The sequence below is a fragment of the Nomascus leucogenys genome, chromosome 22a, assembly GCF_006542625.1.
Source record: "Nomascus leucogenys isolate Asia chromosome 22a, Asia_NLE_v1, whole genome shotgun sequence".
Taxonomy (NCBI): Eukaryota; Metazoa; Chordata; class Mammalia; order Primates; family Hylobatidae; genus Nomascus; species Nomascus leucogenys.
Genome location: NC_044402.1, coordinates 57,315,841 through 57,339,309, shown reverse-complemented (window position 1 = coordinate 57,339,309; position 23,469 = coordinate 57,315,841). Strand labels below are relative to the sequence as shown.

General features: G+C 44.4%; 1 protein-coding gene across 1 annotated transcript in view; it reads right to left on the bottom strand.

Annotated features, from left to right (window-relative positions):
* The window catches only part of PNPLA1 (patatin like phospholipase domain containing 1), a 63,505-nt gene extending 40,411 nt beyond the window's left edge, over nucleotides 1-23,094 (bottom strand). The window contains exon 1 of the mRNA XM_004087119.2: nucleotides 23,036-23,094. The gene's annotated coding sequence lies outside the window, so the exon portion shown is untranslated. The remainder of the gene's footprint in view (nucleotides 1-23,035) is intronic.
* Between the last annotated feature and the right edge of the window lie 375 nt (nucleotides 23,095-23,469).

The following is a 23,469-nucleotide window of genomic DNA, read 5'->3' as shown; positions in this document are numbered from 1 at the left end:
TGTGGGAGGCTGGCAGAGACTGTTGCTGGCTACCAGCAGCCATCTCTGGCCCACTTGCTCCTTGCCCACCTCCCTGTAAAGCAACTGAAAGGGCTGGTCCTCGGTTTCAGCTAAGGGTGAATCATGAGCTCACGGTGATCATCAGACCCCACCTCCCTGGACAATGAGAAGTAACAGGGACTCTGCTGGATTGCTTCTTAGAAAGATTTCCCTCCTCGATAAAAGGTAAAAGTCACATAGGGAGACCCCTGTAGCTCCATCCCCTTTTCTTCCTGCCAGAGACACTGTCCTGGGAGCATATGGTGTGTGGATCTATGACAACTGTTTTACTTCCATCAGGGGAAACGTGACAGACACACTGAGTGTATTGGTTATTCATTGCTTCATGACAATTTACCCTGAAACATGGCACTTTCAAACAATAAGCATGTATTATCTTATACCATTTTTGAGGGTCAGGAAACTGCAAATGGCTTAGCAGGTGGTTCTTGCTCTTGTCTCTCAAGGTTGCATTCAGGCTGATAGCCAGGGTTGCAGTCATCTCAAGGCTCATTGGAACTAAAGAACCCACTTCCAAACTCACCCTTCTGGTTGCCAGTGGGTATCAGTTCTTGGTCAATGTTGACAAAAGCTTTAGTGCCTCATCAAGTGGGCCTCTCCATTGGGAGCCAACTTTCTTGGCAGCTGACTTTCTTCAGTGAGCGATGAAGAGAGTAAGAGAGATAACGAGGAAAAGAGAGTGTGTGAGCCCAAGACAGGAGCTGCAGCCTTTTTATAACCTAACCTCTGATGTAATCTCAGCTATATTCTATTGGTCACACAGACCACCCCTGGTAAAATGTAGGAAAAGTGTGAATACCAGAGCGTGGGTATTATCAAGGGCAAATTTGAAGGCTGGCTAAGGCATCAAAAATCGTATAAGAGAAAGCAAGAAAAAGCCTGGGTCCTTGATGAGATTCTTGTGTGACTGCACCAACCTTCACACCATTTGTGTGTGTGCTTCCTATGATGACAGATAACTCAATGTCTTTGCTTTTAGTCACTGTTCCCTCGGTGTTTGATGCTGAAAACCTCACGGCCAATGCAAGGGCTCTTAAATATTTCTAGTAAAATGTAGCCCTTATTTTGAGAAAAATGAACGAAATATGCCCTTTGCTTTTAGTAAAAACAAAAGAAATACTTTAAGGTATAGATACTTTGTTATTATAGGTAAAATAACTGATTCATGAAAATTGTGAAAAACTTAATTTGAAAATTTGTATATATTTTTAGAAATTGTTTAACAACTTATTTTTGTTAGAAGCCAAGAAGTAGATTTTTTTTCTCTTCCCTACCCCTCCTGAAAAATACAGTGGGGGTCTGATAACTTTTTTCTTTTTGAGACAGAGTTTCACTTTTGTTGCCCAGGATGGAGTGCAATGGCACTATCTCAGCTCATTGCAGCCACCACGTCCCAGGTTCAAGAGATTCTCCTGCCTCAGCCTCCCAAGTAGCTGAGATTACAGGTATGTGCCAACACGCCCAGCTAATTTTTGTATTTTTAGTAGAGATGGAGTTTCACCATGTTGACTAGGCTAGTCACAAACTCCTGACCTCAGGTGACCCGCCCCCCTCAGCTTCCCAAAGTGCTCAGATTACAGGCATGAGCCACCATGCCTGGTCCTGATAACTAATTAAACAGCCTTCCAATGTAGCACTGGCCTTTTCAGGTGTGTGACTTAATTTTTGAATACTTGAGCAAACATGTAGACATATCCATGGTGGGGGTAGAAGTCTTTAAATGTTTCCAAAAAGTCAGGAATTTTTAAAGATACAATGTAAGGAGAGAGGAGAAAGTTTGACACAGCTGAGATGGGCACAGTTGAGAAGCTTGCTGGCTTCCTGAGCTGTTATTTTGTAGGACCTTGAGATTATTCATGCAGCCTAAATAGTATCTTTTTTTCTCATAATGAAAGAGCTCTAGCATAAAGGACCCAAACTAGTGCAGCAAACATTCATATACCCACCAGCCAGACTGAAGAAATCTTAACATTTTACTACATTTGGCTCAGCTATTTCCCTGGTTTTAAAGCAATGAGACCTCACAAGTACAGGTGAAACCTCCTCAAACTGTTTCCTAATCAATATCACCCTTCACTTTCTCTCCCATGAGAACCGTGTTCCAGGTTGAAGGGACTCTTTCCCTTCCATGTTTTTTATATGAATATGTTTTATAAACAATATATACTATTGTTTTATAAATCTTTTTTAAAATTTCACATAAACAAACACATTGCCTTTATTTTGCAAATTGCTGTTTTTACTCGGTGTTATTATCCCTGGCTCCAGTCTTTTCCATTTTCCTGCTCTCTGGTGACCCCTTATGAGACCATGGGACAACATGTATCATTCTCCTCCTGATGGACATTTGGGTTGTTTCTAGTGTTTTGCTGTAACCAGCAATGCCACAGTGAACGCTCTTGTGTACATCCTTCCTTGGCCCTGCATAGGAATTTCTCAGGTCACAATGTGGGTTTATCAGTGGTACCCACAGGATTTCAGTTGATGGAGGTGACTGAGTTACCACATGGAAAGGCTAGTGTCATTGAAGAGATTTCTATTACACATACTTACATTTCCTTGCCATGCAGGACCGCATGGGGAAGCCCCAGGTTCAGTCAGCGGGCAGAAGGGATGAAAGGAGAGCACAGCCCAGAGCCTTTACGGTGTTTCCCATGGGAAAGGGAAGGGAAGCAGGGAAGCAGCTTAGGGGCAGGGAAGCGGCTTAGGACTGGCTGATTCAAATCAAGGTGGCGGGCTCTGGGTCACAGGGGTGGTCTCTAGTTGACTGGTGCCTGGCTCTGGGTGATTTTGCCTCTTGGAGTGTAAAAGCCAGATAGAGAGGGTGGATCAGAGCATGGGCTAGTTTACATATGAGAGGCGCCACTGCCCCACCCACCCCAGCCCTCTGCTATCTCTAAGAATGGGGTAGCCCTGGAAGGGGCAGCCTTGCCCCCTTCAGTGAGACCACAAATGCCAGAACATCAAAAATTCACAAAATAAGAAAGCATGGTTAATACAGTGGGCACTTCTGCAACTCTACAAGGAGTTGCTCGATTGCTCTCTAGAGTTGGTGTGCCAGTTGCCACTCTCACTGAGTGTTTATAAGAGACCTAATCACGTCACTTCTCTTGTTACCAGATTTAAAACATTTTGCCAGTCTGAGGGGTATGAAATGCTATCTCACTGTTGTTTAATTTATATTTTCCTTATTTTTTGGTGAAGCTGGGCATCATTTCATTCATTGGTTGTTCCAGTTTCCTTTTCTCTGAATAGCTTGTTCTTAGCCTTTTTCCATTTGGGAATGCAGGGCAGGGGGAGTGTTGTCTTTTTGTTAACAACATGTAGACGTTGGTACTAATATTGGCTCCGCTGAATGCATTGCAAATATCCTCTCCCGGTGTGCAGGTTTTTAGTCAACATTTTAATGGTGTCTTCGGTGATACAAAAGATTTAAATTTTAATGTAATAAATGGTATCATTCTTTTCTTTTATAGTTTATATTTTTGTGTTTATGGTTTATGTTTTAAAGGCATCAGGATGCTCTCCCATATAAAATAAAATCTTGGTTATTTTAAACGATTTGACCATCAAGCCTAAGCTATTCATTCAGTCTCCTTTGGAAAGCTGCATTTCGGTGGGCAATTTGGCACCATCTATTTAAAAATCAATACTTGCAGGAATTTATCCTACAGAAATACTCATAGGAGTCCTCCAAAAATATATGCACAGAATTTTTAAATACAGCATCAATTGTAATAACAAAGATCCAGAAATAAGCTAAAAGTATATCAATGGCAAGCTAGTTAAATGAATGATGGTATAGCCACATAATGCAATTCTCTGCAGCTATTGAAAAGAATAATTGTAGACCTGGGTGTGCTCATAGGGAAAGTTCTCCAAGATATATTGGTAAGAAGGAAAAATAACGATAAAGAAACAAGGATTCAAGCAATATAGTATGCTACCATTTATGTCTAAAAGGTAGAGGAAGAGCTTCTCTATGTATATGCACGTAACATTTCATGCTGAGGATGGTTACTTCTGAGGAGGGGACTAGGGCTTGCAGGTGGAGGGAAATCCATTTTTCACTGCCAGCCTCTTGTGTTGTTTTCATTGTTACTTCCATTACAGTAAACAAAGAAGAATTGCTGTGGATGGTCACATTTTCTGTGCGCTGCTATTTGTTTTGGCATTTGGAATATTCTGAGGTGAAGAGGGCCTTTTGTTCCAATAGCTATGAAGAAATTGAATTATTAGAAATGGGGCAGGAGGTTTCATTATATGTGCTGTGTAGCCCCGTCTGGCTAATGAGATTTAGGCTTGCTGTTGTCTGGGGACTGAGGGCAGAGTGGGAGCAGTGGAGGATGGGAGGGTTGTCTGTGGGACAGAGGAAGGGTGGGACGAGGTGGGGGACAGGGGAAAGTGGATTGAAGGTGGGACAGGTCTGAACCAGAGGATCAGCCTGGGCTTCTGTAGCCCCAGGACCAACTGTGTGAGGTCTGGGTCACCCCCAGGCTCTCAGTCTCCTTGCACTGCCTGGCTGCAGGGGTGGAAGAACCTCTGCACCCCCTCCCCAGTGGAGAAAGAGATCCCAATCTCAAAGGCTCTGGCAGGCAATTCTCCCCAGAGGATAAAAAGCCGTGCTCATCCTAGGAAAATGTTCATCCAATAAACGAGAAATAAAGGCACCCTGAGTTTACCCTGGTTAAAAGAAGAGAAAGGGATCGGATCAGCATCCATGGAGCAAAGATAAGATGTGCCACCAGGGTTTAGTCCAGCCGCCTTTCTCAGGGCAGTACAGTATGGCCACTTAGGGAGTCCAGCTGTCTTAGTTCAAGACACAGCTATGTTAGTTGCACCTTTGACAAATTATTTGACATCTCTGTGCCTTAGCTTTCTAATCTGGAAAACGGGAAAATAATTAAACTTGCCTCCTAGGGGTTTCTCCTGGCACATGGCAAGTGCTTACCAAGTGTTAACTGTTTTTATTCTTTATTTCTCACTTCTGTAAGTTCAGTGCAGCTGGGGCCTAAGACCATGATATGGTCAGTGCATGAAGATTGGAACTACGTCTGAGGTGGACACACGTTCACCAAACTCACAAGCCTGATGAATGAATTGTAACCTAACTTGTTAATTTATATTGACCTGAACATGTAGGTAATCCCATCAGCACTTTCCTCTCTTGTCCTCATGTGGGAGCCCAGACTGTCCTCAGAGGCTCTTTGGGGGATGGGAGAACTTCTGTGCCTTATTTACTTCCCTGGCTGTTCCTGCTGTTTGACTGTAAGTCCCTTAGGGGAAGACACTTTGGTACACAGGAGGCTCGCCATTCATGGTGGTCAGAAAAATATCTGTTGAATGAGTGATGGTCATCGCAGTGCTCTCTATCATAGCAAAACACTGGAAACAACCTAAGCGTCCAACAACAGGGATTTGTTATGAAATTGTGGTCTAGTCACCTCACAAAAGTGAACAATCATTAAAAATGATCATTAAAATGATCGTGGCCAAGCTTGGTGGCTCATTCCTGTAATCTCAGTACTTTGGGAAGCCAAGGAGGGAGGATTGCTTGAGCCCAGGAGTTCAAAGCCAGCCTGGGGAACATGGCAAAACCTCATCTCTACAAAACGCACACACAAAATATTAGCCGGGTGTGGTGGTGCATGCCTGTGGTCCCAGCTACTTGGGAGGCTGAGGCAGGAGGATCGCTTGAGCCTGGGAGGTTGAGGCTGCAGTGTGCTGTGATGGCACCACTGCATGCACTCCAGGCTGGGTGACAGAGCCCACACCCTCCTCCCTGCCCCAGAAAACAATCATATGGAAAGATAGAGAAATGCTTGTGATGTAATCTTAGAAAAACAAAATAAATAAAAATAATCGAAACAGACCTGATGTGGATTCATCTGTATGATATTTTAAGTACAAAATGAGGTTCAGAAGAGGGTGTATAATATGCTACTATTTGTGTAAAAAAGGGGGCAAAGAACATAAGACTTCACTTTCAGATATAAGGATAAACTACCTCTGAATGAGACACAAGAGACTGAAAACATTGGTGGCCTCTGGGGAGGGGACCAAGAGATGGAGAGTAGGGAAACCTGTCCCTGCCAATACTTTTGCACCTTCTGAATGTTGAACGATGTGAATGTGTTTCTGATTCAAAATTTAAATAATTTAAAACACTTTCTGATACATAGCAAAGTAAAAGTAAAATAAATATACTTTTTCCATATATTTCTCAATCCTAAGGCACATATTTTCCCCCCACGTTGTAAGGTTTCTGATATTAAGATGTATCTTACCATCAATTGCCATTTTATTATTTTTTATCCTTATTTTTATATTTAGGGACAGAGTCATACTCTGTCACCCAGGCTGGAGTGCAGTGGTGTGTCATAGCTCACTGCAGCCTTGAACTCTTGGGATCAAGCAATCCTCCTGCTTCAGTCTCCTAGTAGCTAGGACTATAGGCGCACACCACAACACCTGCTTAATTTTTAATTTTTTGTAGAGATGGGGTCTCACTATGTTGCCCAGGCTGGCCTCAAACTCCTGGCCTCAAGTGATCCTCCTGCCTCAGCCTCCCAAAGTGCTGGGATTATAGGTATGAGCCTGGCCTCAATGGTCATTCATTTAAAAAAAAAAATTCAACTTTTATTTTAGATTCAGGGAGTACATATGCAGATTTGTTACCTGGGTACATTTTGTGATGCTGAGGTTTGGGGTACAATTGATCCTGTCACCCAGGTACTAAGCATAGTACTCAATAGTTTTTGAACCCTTGCCCTCCTCCCTCCCTCCCTAGTAGGCCCCAGTGTCTACTGTTGCATCTTTATGTCCTTGAGTACCCACTGTTTAGCTCCCACTTATAAGTGAGAACATGCAGTATCTGGTTTTCTGTTCCTGAGTTAATTTGTGCAGGATAATGGTCTCTGGCTACAACCACGTTGCTGCAAAGGATGATTTCATTCTTTTTTATGGCTGTATAGTATTAATGGTCATTCTTATTAGGTTCTCACAGTGTTTTTTTCTCCTGAAAAGCTTTTACTAAATCAATGTTGGATCTTAAAACTGATAGTATTTTATAATCAAGGAAATATAGTACATAAAAATGTGGGTGTGTGGAGATGGACTGTACAGTGAAAACCATTGTGTGGCAGGATTGCGAGGATCTTTCTTTTTCAAAATAGTCTTTACTGGTATATTTACATCACCTTTTCAATATTTTTTTTCTTTAAACACAGTTTTAACTGCTTGCAGCGGATAATTGATGGTTTGGAGGAGTTCCCCAGATAACCGGCAAAGCAATAACCCCATGAAAGTCACCAACTCCTCAGCTTAGTTTAGCTTAAATATAACTGACAGAGTAAAGCCCTGAGCCCTAAATTTAGCTGTGGTTCCAAGGAAAGACCCTTTGTCTTTGGATTTTTCATGAGAAATCCACCTTCTAGGAACAGGTTGTGCAAAACTGGGATAATACTCACTTGGTCACTAGAAGGGTCTGTTCCAGCAATTGGTTCAGACCTCAAGTTTTGGTCTGAACCATTGCTGTGGTTCACAACAGAATGATGAGTTGGAATAGGTGATACAACCCAGAACCTGCTGGCCAGACTGCCATAGTGGGGCAGCATACTGAGCATTGTGACCAAAGGGTGGCCTTGAAACCTTGCTGCTTCCAGAAGTTCAGACCAGTCCTGACAAATCTCTGTGGATAAGGGACTTCTAAATCAAATAAATACAGTTAAGGAATATTGCAGGTGAGATTGGGATAAGCACTTGGAGAGCAACAAAGCAAACCTTCATATTAAAGGCACTGAAAAGTTCTGTGTAGCATGTTTTATTGGATTCTGGTCCCTTTCTTCCTGACTAAACAAATCCTAATTCTGTTACTTTCTTCAGGGCAGCCAAGCCCTTCAGGACAAGAAGACCCCAGAACAGAGGAGTTTAAGAAAGAGCAGATGAAAACAATTCTGGCCCATAAGGTAGAGTATAAGCCTGCTGGGGAATTCTGAGAAAGATGTCTTTGCTCTTTAAAAGGACACTAACAAAAATTTTGCATTCAGTAGCGGCTGAGTAGCTCTCATAGGACCACGAAACTCCCACATGACAAAATTATAAAAAGCAACTATGAAAACCCTGGAGAGTAAACAAAAGGCATGGATATTGGAGGGGAGACAATACTTGGAAGAAGGGAATAGCAATGGATTTTTTTTTTAATTTTTTGTAGTTTGTTTGCTGAGGGAAGCCCCTAGTCAGGGACGTGTGGGTTGGTTAAAACTAGGATATAAAGCTCACGCTTGTACTGGCATGAAAAACCAGAAGACAGAGTTCTGGTGACTACACAGCTGGAAAGTGAGGTAGGAAATCCTGGAAAGGAGAAGGAGCCATAAATGAGTAGCCTCAAATTCTGTGTATAGACTCTGCTCAAATCTCTGAACCCCACATGTGCAGGACAGACTCCAAGCTGCATGCCTAAGGCTAAGTGATCTAAACTAAGATTTCAGCTCCCAGCCAGATGCAGTGGCTCACATCTGTAATCCAGGCACTTTGGGAGGCTGAGGCAGGAGGATTGCTTGAGACCAGGAGTTCTAGACCAGCCTGGGCAATGTAGCAAAACCTCATCTCTACAAAAATAAAAATAAAAAAATAAAATAAAGATTTCAGCTCCTATTCATCAGAGGGAAGAGCATTTGCAGTTTGAGAGTCCAGCCAATTTAACTGCTAGCTAAAACAAATAAACACAAACAGTAATACTTTTCAGAAGAACAAAAGAAATCCAGAGTTCCTACACCGTACACTCGCAATATTCAGGAGACAGTTCAAAGATGCTTGACATTAGAAGCAGGAAAATGTGACCCATACAAAAGAGAAAAAGGAATCAATGGAGAACAACCTTGAGACAACCCAGATGTAAAAACTAACAGACAAGAATTTTAAAGCAGCTATTATAACCATTTTCAAGAATGTAAATGAGAATATGCTCACAATGAATGAAAAGATGGGAAATCTCAGCAGATAAACAAAAACTGTAAAAAGACCTCAGTGGGAATTCTAGCACTGAAAAATACAACATCTGAAAGAAAAAGACAAACAAGCAATAACCATTTTTTGCCTTTGGCCATCATCAGGATGTGATGTTTATTTTGCCACAGTCAACTTCTGGTCATAAGGATAGCCATCCTGAGGACAAGGCCTATGTGCTGTGCCATCTATGGCCGAGCAAGAAGACAGAAGGAATATGGGTCTTTAATCATGTCTCTGAGCCACTGGATTAATTAGAATTTCCCTGCTGCCAGACGTCTTGTATTGGGAGAAAAATAAAATATCCTTATTTAAGCAATTTCTGTTTGGATTTTATGTTACTAATATGAGAAAGAAAGCATTGTTGGGGCTCAGAAAATGATATCCTAAAATATGCTGTTTTGGACTTCAAACTGAGAGTACCTGGGGAGCAGCAAATGCAGGGAAGGGTTTTCTCTGAAGTTCTCTACCTAAAGGCTCCTCTGGAAGATATTTAATTGCTGTGAATCCCTTCCCCACATATTTCACCTACTGGAGGAAACTGATGCATATTGCAAAAAGGAATACTAGAGTTGACACCACACCCAGAGCCCAGGCAAAATTTGTCCCAGGCTATTGTCTGTTCTTCAAAACCATTCATCTCCCCTAAAAATCATTTACTCTTCTTCTAAAGTTGCCTATATCCCCGCACTTCCTCTCCCCTATGAAGAGGGTATTTAAGCTTTAATCATCTTGCCCTTCTTTGAGTTTCAAGCTTTATGTGACTCCCATTATTTGCATGTTAATAAATTGGTATGCTTTTTCTCCTATTAGTCTGTCTACTGTCTGTTTATTTCAGACAAAATTATCAAACCTCAGAAATGTGAGGCATAGGCCAGGTGCGGTGGCTCACGCCTGTAATCCCAGCACTTTGGGAGGCTGAGGCAGGTGGATCATGAGGTCAAGAGGTCGAGACCATCCTGGCTAACATGGTGAAACCCCGTCTCCACTAAAAATACAAAAATTAGCCAGGCATGGTGGCACGTGCCTGTAGTCCCAGCTACTTGGGAGGCTGAGGTAGAAGAATTGTTTGAACCTGAGAGGTGGAGGTTGCAGTGAGCCGAGATCACACCAATGCGCTCTAGCCTGGCGACACAGTGAGACTCTGTCTCAAAAATAAATAAGTAAATAAATAAATAAATAAATATGGGGGATAATTTCTTAGAGCATCATAAGTGATAACACTCTGAAGTAAAGAATTTGGCTTAATTTATTTAACCCAAGGTTCACTAAATGTATGTGACTACATGTTGTTTTTTTTTTTCTAAGACAGGTTCTTCCTATGTTGCCCAGGCTGGTTTCAAACTCCTGGGTTCAAGGGATTCTCCTGCTTTGGCCTCTCAAAGTGCTAGGATCACAGGCATGAGCCACCATGCCTGGCTGACCACATCTTTTTAAAGTAACATCTATTGACATATCAAGCACACTTAGGAAAATCTTGTGTAAATCCTAGTTTCTACTTTAAAAATCTGCATCATTCAATTATATCACCTGTAGGATATTAAAGGCCCAGGCTATTTTGACCATATAACAAGTGAGATATACAAACAACTGGTAACTGGAAGTCTGCTAGGAACCTACTGTTAGAAATTTTCATGTTTGCAAATTACTGGAAACTCTTGGTACTCAAAGTGTGGTATGTGAACAGCAACATCTCAGCCCAAGCCCAGACCTACTGAATCTAAGATCTGCATTTCAGCAAGACCCCTCAGTGTTTCATATGCATGTTAGAGTTTGAGAAGGACTCCTGTAAACTATAAACTGCAGTAGAGATGTTAGCGGCACTGTTATTAATGAAAAAACCACTACAAATAATTTCTTCGCCTGCTATTTCAGAGACCTTCACAGAATCATCTCATTTGGCTTTCACAGCCATGCTGTCAGTTAGATTTTTTTTTTTTTTTTTTAGATGGAGTTTCACTCTTGTTGCTCAGGCTGGAGTGCAGTGGCATGATCTTGGCTCACTGCAACCTCTGCCTCCTGGTTTCAAGTGATTCTCCTGCCTCAGCCTCCCAAGTAGCTGGGATTAGAGGCATGTGCCACCACATCTGGCCAATTTCGTTTTTATTTTGTTTTGTTTTGTTTTTTGAGACAGAGTTTCACTATTGTTGCCCAGGCTGGAGTGCAATGGTACGATCTCGGCTCACCGCAACCTCTGCCTCCCAGGTTCAAGCAATTCTCCTGCCTCAGCCTCCCAAGTAGTTGGGATTACAGGCATGCGCCACCATGCCCGGCTAATTTTTGTATTTTTAGTAGAGATGGGGTTTTTCCATGTTGGTCAGGCTGGTCTCGAACTCCCAACCTCAGGTGATCCATTCACCTCGGCCTCCCAAAGTGCTGGGATTACAGGCGTGAACTACTGACCTGGCCAATTTTGTATTTTTTTTTTAGTAGAGAAGGGGTTTCACCATGCTGGTCAGGCTGGTCTTGAACTCCTGACCTCAAGTGATCCACCCGCCTCAGCCTCCCAAAGTGCTGGGATTACGGGCATTAGATTTTTTTAAACCTCAGTTTATAGAAGAGGAAATAAGATTTAGCGAAGTAAAGTGACAGATTATGTTGAGTTATGATTAGTCCCATAGTTGGGAAAGAAGTTGCCATTCATTTTCCAGGTACTAGGTCATTGTTTTCAATGATGCAGGCATTTGATGCCCAATTAAACTCGGAGGCAAGCCCCTGCCATCCCTTTGAACATCCTTTTGCAGTCTCTACTTGGATCGTGCTCCTCTCTCAATGCCCAGGGCTGTCCTGTGCCCCAGAAGGAGAGAAATGATAATCCAGTTCACACAAGCAGCCACTTCTGTCTGTCTACCAACGGCCCAAAGAGGTCTCAGCCCCTGAGAGGGGCCTGAATCCAAGGCTCAGAGTTAAGTAGACGCAATGGCCACAATAACAAATTCCTGGTTGCGAAAGTCAGGCCAGTCCCTAGAGCAGCCTGCAAGGACTTTTTAAACTTCACTGCAGTTAAGGTGGCCCATTCTTTTCTTTTTGTTTCTGTTTTTGTTTTTGTTTTTGTTTGAGACAGGGTCTTCCTCCGTTGCCTATGCTGGAATGCAGTAGTGTGATCATAGTTCACTGCAACCTTGAACTCATGGGCTCAAATGACCCTGTGCCTCAGCCTCCAGCGTAGCTGGGACTACAGGCGCACCCCACCAAGCCCGGCTAATATTTTAAATTTTCTGTTGAGACAGGGTCTCACTATGTTGCCCAGGCTAGTCTCGAGCTCCTGGGTTCAGGCAATCCTCCCACCTCAGTCTCCCAAAATGTTGGGATTACAGTTGTGAGCCACCCACCCTTCCTAGGATGGCCCAATCTAATCAATTAGGGAACTGAGACCAGGATGGGATTAGGATGTGATTGAAAAGAATTCATGATTAGTCAGAAAAGAGCAGAAGCAATTAGTTTTTAAGAAATTTAAGTATTACTTAAAGGTTTATTTTTAAAAACAATTCATGATGCATTCTTTACTTGGCTATTTAATGGTTGTTTAGCTGTTTAATAAAGGGTTGCAATTTTGTTTCTTTTTTAAAGGTGAGAAAACATATTGCTTTCTAGCTCAGTTAACAGTAGCTACAACTTTAGCTCTGTAGTCAGACCATATGACCTCGGAATGGGAGCAGCATACCCTGACTGTGAGGAATCTAAGATGAGGACAGTGCTAAGGGCTAAGCTCACATGGTGAGAATACAGCCAAAAGACATGTTAACTTCTTCCTGGTTCAGGTGAGCCAGTCTTGCACTTTAAATGTTGAACAAAATTCTCATGTGCAATGATAGAACCATTCTGGAAAGTAATTTGCTATTTATCAAGAACTCTGGCCAGGAGCAGTGACTCACATCTGTAATCCCAGCACTTTGGGAAGCTGAGGCGGGAGGATCATTTGAGGCCAGGAGTTTGAGACCAGCCTGGGCAAAATATCGAGACCCAGTCTCTACTAAAAAATTTTTAAAAGTTAGTCAGGTGTAGTGATGCATTCCTGTAGTCCCAGCCACTTGGGAGGCTAAGGCAGGAGGATCGCTTCAGCCGAGGAGTTTGAGGCTACAGTAAGCTACGATCGCAGCACTGCATCTAGTCTGTGACAGAGCAAGACTCTGTCTTTAAAAAAAAAATTATCAAGAATTATAACAGTTGTGTCTTAGGTGAGACTCACTGTTTTCGATATTTCTTTGACTTATTTATCCCATTTGTGGAAATATATTCTAAGGAAATAACCTAACTCTAAATAAAAGAGCTCACCGCATTATTTGAACTATTCAAGCATTGTAAAGCTACATTGCAGAGTAAGGGAGTAGTAAAATGATCTACAGTGTATCCACCCAATGCTATGTTGAGTAGCCATATTTTAAATGATGCTGACATTCATAGTATATTTGGTATTGAACTAGCCTCCTCTCTATTGCCTTTATTTATTTATTTATTTATTTATGAAGACAGCGTCTCTCTCTCTCTCCCAGGCTGAAGTGCAGTGGCCCAATCTCGGCTCACTGTAACCTCTGCCTCCCGGGTTCAAGCAATTCTCCTGCCTCAGCCTCCCGAGTAGCTGGGACTGCAGGCACACGCCACCACGCTCGGCTAATTTTTTGTATTTTGGTAGAGACGGGGTTTCATCGTGTTGCCCAGGCTGGTCTCGAACTCCTGAGCTCAGGCAATCTGCCAGCCTTGGCCTCCAAAAGTGCTGGAATTACAGGTGTGAGCCACTATGCCCGGCCCTCTATTGCCTTTCTGTCCAACAGATGAAAATGGTTGAAACAAAGTTAAAAATGAAAATTGCAAGGCAAAGATTTTTTGTGAAGTACTAGCTGTAACATTTGGTCTAAGATAATACCAGGAAGGGCCTGCCTAGACATTACCGTCTCTTCTATCTACTCAAATCTGAAGCTCAGCCATGCTTCATGTCCTGTCCTCTCCACGAGGCTTCCCCTGAGTCCTCAGCCCTCCTTTCACAACTCCTACAGCACACTTTGGTCCTCAGATAAACTGTCTTATGGAGTTGATGTCTTCATTAAGTACCTGTCTCTTCCCTTGGGCTCCCTGACATCAGTTCCTGGGTTTTTGTTTTTTTTTTTGACCCCTTTTGCTGTGCACACACACAGCCCAACCCCTGAAACCAGTCACTCACCAAGTCCTACTGATTCCGCTTCCTGGCTTCCTTACTCCATCCCTGCCTCTCTGTCCCCTCCGTGAAGGTCTGAGTTCAGGGCTGCCTCATCTCTTGCCGCGTTACTGCAGCAATCAATGCTGTCTCTGTTAGGCTGCTTTGGGCTGCAAATTACAGAAAACTCAATGTGCAGTGGATTACACAACAAGACTATTTGTTTTATTGGGGAAAAAAAACCCTTTCTAGAAAGCCCTCCAGAAAGTCCTCAGGATCTGCCAGCTGGAACTGGGTCATGCGTCCATGCCTGAGCTGCAGGGGAGACTGGGAAAGCCCTCATTTGGCATTTTCCATCTCTACAGTGATGCAGTCTCTGCCAGGAGGAAGGAGAGAAGGCAAGGGGCAGTTTCTATCAGGATAGGGAGCTGACAGTTCTGCCTCAAACTTCCTTACCTTGGGTCTCCCCACCCCTTTGCTTCATTCCTGACACTGCCACTATTCATTCATTGATTTAACTAATCGTTCATTCATTGCATTAGTCAGCTTTGGCTAGGTCTTTTTGTTTTTTTGGAGACAGGGTCTTGCTCTGTCATCCAGGCTGAAGTACAGTGACGCCATCATAGCTCACTGCAACTTAGAATTCCTGGGCTCAAGCAATCCTCCTGTCTCAGCCTCCCATGTAGCTAAGACTACAGACTTGCACCACCTTGCCTAGCTAATTAAAAAAAAATTTTTTTTTTGTAGAGACAGGTCTCTGGCTATGTTGCCCAGGTTGGTTTCGAACTCCTGGCCTCAAGCAGTCCTCCCACCTCTGCCTCCCAAAATGCTGGGATTTATAGGTGTGAGCCACTGCCTGGTTATGTTGTGGTAACAAACAATCCTGAACTACCAGTAGCTTGGAATAACAAGTTTACATGGCCATGGTATCAACTGAACCTTCACTGGCAGCAGGGGGAAGAGAAAAAGAGATCTGTGCCAGCTCTGAAATACTTCCACCTGAACTTGACATGCATCACTACTGCTCACATCTTACTGGTTAAAGCAAGTCGCATAGTTACACCTAAGTTCAAAAGGGCATAGAAGAGCAATCATCCTTTGTGCAGGATGAACAGAAGTAACAGTTACCACACTCAACACATATTTATTAAGCATCTACTATGACATTGCTAAGCAGAGAAACCAACCCCAGCAGCCCAGGAGTTCTAGGTTGCAGTGAGCTATGATGGCATCACTGTACTCCAGCCTGGATGACAGAGAAAGAGCCTGTCTCCAAAAAAACAAAAAGATCTAGCCAAAGCTGACTAATGCAATGAATGAAACCTTCGTTAAATGAATGAATGAATAGTGGCAGTATCAGGAATGAAGTGAGGGGGTGGGGAGACCCAAGGTGAGGAAATTTGAGGCAGAACTGTTGGTTTCCTACCCTACTAGAAACGGCCCCTTCGCCTTCTCTCCTTGCTGGAGATGCATTGGTGAGCAAAACGAAGTATGTGTTCTGAAAGCCTTTACAGGCCGGGCGCTGTGGCTCACACCTGTAATCCCAGCACTTTGGGAGGCCGAGGCGGGTGGATCACGAGGTCAGGAGATGGAGACCATCCTGGCCAAGATGGTGAAACCCCGGCTCTACTAAAAATACAAAAATTAGCTGGACGTGGTGGTGTATGCCTGTAATCCTAGCTACTCGGGAGGCTGAGGCAGAAGAATCACTTGAACTGGGGAGTCAGAGGTTGCAGTGAGCCGGGATCACGCCACTGCAATCAGCCTGGTGACAGAGAGAGACTCCGTCTCAAAAAAAAAAAGCCTTTACAGATGAAGATGGAATAGTCTACCCCCACCTTTTGCCCTCATGCTAACACATAGAGACTTAGAGACTTCAGTTGTACCACCTCTTACATTTTTTGTTTGTTTGTTTGTTTTGAGACAGAGTCTTGCTCTGTCACCCAGGCTGGAGTGCAGTGGTGCAATCTCAGCTTACTGCAACCTCTGCCTCCTGGGTTCAAGCAATTCTCCTGCCTCAGCCTCCCGAGTAGCTAGGATTACAGGCGTGCGCCACCACACCCAGCTAATTTTTGTATTTTTAGTAGAGACGGGGTTTCACCATATTGGCCAGGCTGGTCTCGAACTCCTGACCTTGTGATCTGCCCATCTTGGCTTCCCAAAGTGCTGGTATTACAGGTGTGAGCCACCGCACCCAGCCTACCTCTTACATTTCTATTGCATTAAAACAACAACGTGCCTGTCTCCCTGAATAAACTATAAAACCTTAAAGATGGTTATCTCTTCTTATGACCCTAATACCTAGAATGGTACCTAACACCAGTAGAGACTTAATAAATTTGTTGAGTGATGTATGAGAGAGGATGAACTCAGCTACAAGGAATAAGATGCCCAACTGTCATTGGCTTAAACAAGCATGGGTTGTGGTGATATTTTTACAGAGTAAAAAGTCTAACACCCAATAACTGCTGGGGTTGGTTTCTCTGCTCAGCAATGTCACCCAGCACCCAGGCTCTTTCCAGCCTTACACCATGATATTCTCAGCTTTTGGGCTTTCCTTCCTGTGACTGTGCCTCATGATCACAGAACTGCTGCCACAGCTCCAAATAACATACAGTATTCATATTTAAGGTGGGAGAAGCAGAAGGGACCACAGGGGGCTCTTCTCTTAGGACTGTTGCTTTAGCAGGGAACAAAAGGCTTCCCAGAAGCCACCCAGTAGCTCACATCTCACAGCAAAGCATGACCACATGGCAGAACAAGGCCAGGAAAGAGAATATCTGGATTTCCAGTCTCTGTGGTTGGAGATGGCAAGGAAGGGGCTGGGAATGGTTTGGGTAGCCAACCGAAAGCATTCACCGCAAATGAGGAATATGTGCTTAATAAATATTTATTAGTGGAGGCTCAGATTTTTATGGTCTGGTTCTTCCTTTATTTGTAATAGCATATAAAGAACCCTCATCATTGCAATGACTAACCACTATTGAACACGTTTTCTGTTCATCCTGAACTCTGTGCTAAGCAAGTTATATGAATTTTCTTCTTCTATCTTTGCAACCTTAGGACAGAGGTAATATCAATCTCTGTTTTATATATGAAGAAATTGGATCTCAGAGTAGTTAAGCAACTTGTCCAACTTGTTCACTTACCAGCTAGTAAGTGATGAAACAGGGATGTAAACTCTCATGATCTGAGTCCAGAGCCCATGTTCCTATCCTAGAATGTTAGTTAGATCTCAGGGGAGCCTAGAGCTCATCAGACACAAATCCTTCACTTCCATGGTGCTGAAGCTGAGGTCCAGAGATGGCTGGTGACCTGCTCCAGGTTACACCACAAGCCTAAATCAGAGCCAGGCCCAGAACCCACGAGTCCCAACACCCAGGCCATTGTTTTATTTTCTGCCGCACTGGGCATCCTCTGTTTAGAAACTCCACATCAGTTCACTGATCTTTAAAAAGACAAAATGCCAAATTTGGAATCCTGCGGACAATTCTGTCAAAAATAGAACTGTATTTGACTTAAGGTTTGGCAAATTAAAACAAGTTGTTTCCTTTTTTGGAGTCAAAACCTGATGATAAGCTGGTTCCAACTCTTTTATTCATCTCAATGGAAACTCCAGTGTGTATAATATTTTTTAGTTCTCAGGAAATAAAAGGAAGAATGTAAGGTCAGAGCCTCAGCTGGGATGTACTGAGATGACTTCCAACCCCAAGCTCATGACCCAGAAATGCCTTATTAGTAATGTTTAATCATGTCCTGTGTAACACAAGCCTTGGGAAGTCTCTTGGAGGAGAAAGTATGCAGGTTATACCACCTCCTGGCTGTGGGATCCCATGACTAGGCCCCTAACAAAAACTAAGCAGCACTAATGGACAGAAACACCTGGCATGAAGTGGGACTCTGTAAGAGCAAGTTCCCTCTCACCTGGCCTCTGTACCTTCTCTGTTGGGCCTCTCTAGGGCAGATATGCAGCCAGCATCCAGTGCAACAAGCAGTGCCGACCTTGCCCACACCCACCCTGTTTCAGAAGATCAAGTTCTTCTCAATAGGACTCAGTCTTTTGGGGGGGAAGTTTGCTTAAATTGAAAAGTTGGCCAGGTTCAGTGGCTCACACCTGTAATCTCAGCACTTTGGGAGGCTGAGGTGGGCGGATCACCTGAGATCAAGAGTTCAAGACCAGCCTGGCCAACATGGCAAAACCTTGTCTCTACTAAAAGTACAAAAATTAGCTGAGTGTGGTGGCATGAGCCTGTAATCGCAGCTACTCAGGAGGCTGAGACAAGAGAATTGCTTGAACCCAGGAGGCAGTTGCAGTGAGCTGAGATCGCACCACTGCACTCCAGCCTGGGTGACAGAGCAAGACTCCATCTCAAAAAAAAAAAAAAAAAAAAAAATTGAAAAGTTATTTTGGTGCAGCATTTAAGACACCTAGAGAGTGAGGTTATAAGCATGAGCCGGAGTGAAGCAGGGTTTGAATTTAGGCTCTGTCACTTCCTAATAATGTGTGTGGTTACGCAATTTCCTTGTGTCTCAGTACAATAGGAGTAATAATAACAGAGCCTCCCTCAGAGGGCTGTTGGAGGAGCAGATGAGGTGCTACATACAGGGCCCTCAGAACTGTCCTGTCGCTCAGGAAGCAAGTTTTGCAGGTTCACCAGAGCCTTGTCGAATCCTTCCATCTGTTCTCCACTGCATTTTTCTTTTCTTTTTCTTTTACCTTTTGTTATTTTTTTTAATCACCTCCCTTCCTCCCATAGCATTGTTCATCTGAGTGTTCAGTGTGGATTACACCAAACATTTTCTCTGCTTCTTTTAAGGGTGTGGACAATTGGGCAAGTGACTGCATGTGACAACAGAGAGAGGGCATTGTACACGGTGGCAAATGAGCCCGGGACTGGAGGCAGATCTGGGTTCCAGTTCCGGCTCTACCAGCAGCACCCATGTGTCCTTCTGTTCTCTGGGCCTCAATTTTCCTGTTGTAAAATTCAGAACTTGGAAGAGGTAAGTGGTTAGGTCACTCCTGAGACATCCCAGATAATCACAGCCATCCAAACGTTGGCTCGGGAGCCTTGAGTAACCAAGACTGCAGGAAGCAACAGTTTAGTAAAGGTTCAGAAGCCTGTGATTAGGGCTCGAGAATGAAATACTCTTCTCAGATCTTCTCCCAGACCAAAAGGAGCTAATTAGGAAAGAATGGTGGCATTCTCTGAGCAAACTGGAGGAGACCCTGGGCTTGGCCTCCTTCTACCTTCCTCCTTGACCCTCCTCTAGCCCCCTTGGACACAATGCAACTTCCACCCTCTACTTTTTTCCCAGATACTAAGGTAAACCTACTCTCAGATCTTTCTCCACACCTAGGAAAAATTCATTCATCAACTATACGCTTTAATGAATATGCACTTACTATGTACCAGATATTCTTTGGCTGCTAGGGCAGAGTAGCAGGGACATAGCCCCTGTCCCCGTGGGGTCAACACGCTGCTGGGGGCAGTCAGAGGTAATAAAATAAGCAAGACACACAGTAGAGCAGGCAGAGTCGGCGGAGAGCTGGATCTAACTGGGTTGGGGTTTTGCCAAGCGAGTACAGTCCAACTTGGGGTGCAGAGGGGAGGCTATAGAAAAGGTAGGGACTAGAATAACTAACCCTGGAATTTAGGCTGGGAAAGGAGGAAGGAGGGATTTGAAAGCGGGTGAGGTCAGTAGTCTGTTGGGCCCTGAGGGGTCAATGGCTCCAAGGCACGAGCCGGAAAGAGGTTTGACAGTGGCTTCTCTGGAGGGCTCAAGCTTGACCAGGAAACTGAGTGCCGAGCCCCGGAAGATCACTGGGGTCAAAGAACTGGGAGCCCAGGGCACCATCGGCGGGCTGGTAAGTGGATGGCGAAACCACCATGCAGGGGCAGGAGGAACTGGAGAGAGGACATGAGATGGAGCTAAAATCTGCAGGGAGTGCGGAAAGCAGTGACAGCAGTGAGCGCGGGGAGGCTGGTCCTGAGTCTGGGATGGGGCATAGAAGACATATTTAAGAGTACTATGTAATTTTACATGTGGGAAGAACCTTTTGTTTTCATAATTAGAACTACAGAAAGGGACAGAGCTGTTTATGTCATGAAAAGCAGGCCTGAGCATTAGAAGACTGAGAAATACCTGGGAGGATCTTGTTTCAACGGGGCTCAAAGCTGTGGGCTAGAAGGATGGAGCTTGAATTGTGCAATTGTGAGTGACTCGAAGCTGGGTGGGAAGGCGTCTAGTTTCTTATGCATAAAGGACCTTCCTGTTGTCTCTGAAATCATACCAAGTAGATGCCACCATTTCAGCAGAGGCTTGAATTGTATTGATAATGACAAGTTATCAGTATCATATAACTAATGTAATTGATTGATAGGAGGAGTTAAGGACACGGGATCTGGCTGGGCACCGTGGCTCACACCTGTAATTCCAGCACTTTGGGAGGCCAAGGTGGGCAGATCACTTGAGTTAAAGAGTTCAAGATTGGCCTGGGCAACATGGCCAGGCAACATGTGAAAATACAAAAATTAGCTGGGTGTGGTGGTGGGCGCACCTGTAATCCCAACTACTTGGGAGGCTGAGATGGGAGAATCATTTGAACCTGGGAGGTGGAGGGTGCAGTGAACTGTGATTGTACCACTGCACTCCAGCCTGGGTGACAGAGTAAGACCTTGTCAAAAAAAAAAAAAAATCCCAAAACGTGGGATCTGTTTAAACTCTGGCTCTGCTCCCTGCTACTCATTACCCTCATCTGTGCAGCAGGGGTGATATCAGCCCCCACCCCTCTGTTTCTGAGAAGTAGATGAGCGCATATGTGCACAGAGACCTGCCTGAAGTGTTGTGAGGACTCACAAAATGTTGGCTAGATATCCTAATCTTTCTCATGTTTGTTGGCAAACAAAAACAGGCTGAGATGGCCCTGTGCCATTGGTATTTCTGTGTGTGGAACAACAGACAGTATAAAGCTGAAAAGCAGGTCCTTCCTTGGCAAATTGCATTTCAGCAGCCGCTGGGAGGCAGTGTGGCAGGGGGCGGGGAGTGAAACTGTGCGGGGAGTCAGGGGGTCTGGGTTTCCTCCTCAGCCAATGAGGCTGAGGCCAAATCAGGATGTCCCTGAGCCCCTGTTTGCCTGCCTGTAACATGGGGATGACGGTTCCTGCCAGGTACCCACAAGGCTGTGGTGAGGACTGAATGAGGAAATGCTCCTTGAAGGTAAATGACAATGCCCCAGAAGAGCGGATGCAGCTCCCCTGTGCTGAGTACCCACCTACTGTGTGCTGGGCACAGGGGCAGAGCCACCCACCCCTCCCTGCAGCAGTGCCTGGAAGGCAGGACCAGCATCCTGATAGCCAGAGCTGAGACAGAGTTTAAGGGCCTGCCAGGCATAACTCCCTCGCCAGGCATGGAAATAAAGGAAAATCTTGAGTTCTTTCAAGGGAAATTCCAGGCACCTAGCTAGCCCTGAGAGTAAATGAACAACATGATAAGCCAGAAGGTAATAATAGCTTTTTAAAAAAATAGCCAAGGAAGTTAGAGTCACAAAATACTTGGTTCCCTATTGAAACTTAAGATAACATCTTAATATATGTTCCTGAGTTGTTTTTCAGAAACCCAGGCCCCCAGCAAATGGAAAATGCCATCCACTGGCACGGAGACTTCAGTTGGGAGCCGAGGACTGAACTCAGACCACCATTCTTTGTTCAACACTTCTTCCTGAGGGGCCTGGAGGAAGTCACGCCCACAGGCCAGAGCTCAACATTCCTTTCTGCTGACCCCAGGTTTTTAGACAAAGCTTTGCCTCCTTAACCAATCATAAACCAGAGGATCTTTGAATCCACCTATGACCTGCGGTCCCCACTTCGAGATGTCTCACCCTTTTAGGTCAAACCAATGCACAGCTTCCATGTACTGATTTATGACTTTGCCTGTAACCTCTGCCTCCCTGCCTTTAAAAACCCTTACCTGTGAGCCACCGAGGAGTTCGGGGCTTAAGCATGAGCTGCCCGATGCTCCTTGCTTGGCACCCTGCAGTAAATGCCTCACTTTCTCTTGCTGCAAATCCCAATGTCAGTGCTTGGCTTTGCTGCACCTGGTGGGCAGATCCAAGTTTGGCAACAGAGTCTGTGGGAGAAAGTGCTGTCAGAGGAACATGCTGGAGCAGCCAGATTATAGAAGAAAGAAGTATCGTTATGGTTAAGTCTGTGAGCAGATTTGAGGAGAAGGTAATGAATGGCACCATGTGTGTTCAGCATCTCCCTCTAGGGTGTCATCTGACAGATGTGTTATCTGACAGATGTGTTATCTGACAGATGTGCTGCTCATGCCTTCTGCACCTGAGGTCAGGGATGCTCACACAGAATGGGTTGTAACTGCATAAGGTCGGGAGCCCCCTCTACATCCACCAAATAGAGGATGAGTTGAATATGCAGATAATAAAGCGGAATAAGGAAAGGCTCTTTATGAACTGCTCTACTGAACCCCACATCCCTTTATCCCGGGCTGCACCTCCTTCCTCAGATGAAAATAGCAATTCTGAAACACAAGTGTGCATCTGAATTTCTGGTGCAGGGCCAATTCCTGAGCCCACCCCAGGACTTTGTTTTGCCCACTGAGTTCTTGAAGATGGAGCTCTTGCCACCTCTCAGGCAATAGGTCCCACACCCTTTACAATCCACATTTCTCCCCAGTTACGCACTGGTTCCCAACATGTCCAAATCTTTCCTCCCTCACTCTCCATGCTTCTGATTTTGCAGATCTCTCCTTCAAGAATCTTCGCACCACCCCCCACCATGTATTCATGCACATTTTCCCACTTGCCTAAACGATGCCTACCTTGGTAGAAGCAGCTCGATCATCTCCTCCTCCAGGAAGCCTTCCAATGTGTACTGCCCTCCAATGTGGGCTCCCCTCTGGCTGATTTTGTGTCTGTCATAGCATCTTCATAGCTTACTTGAATTAGAATTATCCTTGACAACAATGAAAGCTTTGACTAGTGAGTGCATGAATGTGAGTGGTTTATTAACATTGGCCCTCATCTGCCCCACGCCCACAAGAGGTAAGTGCTATTGTCCCTTTTCATAGAGGAAGAAACTGAGTCTGAGGGATGTCAGAGGGTTTGCCCAGGACACAGCACATAGGGGATGGGTTGGAATTTGTCTGTCTTTACCTGTTTTTTTTGTTTGGTTGGTTGGTTGTGTGTGTGTGTGTGTGTGTGTGTGTTACTGCGCCCACTTTAGAGTGGTTGTCAGTTTATTTTTCTCTCTTTC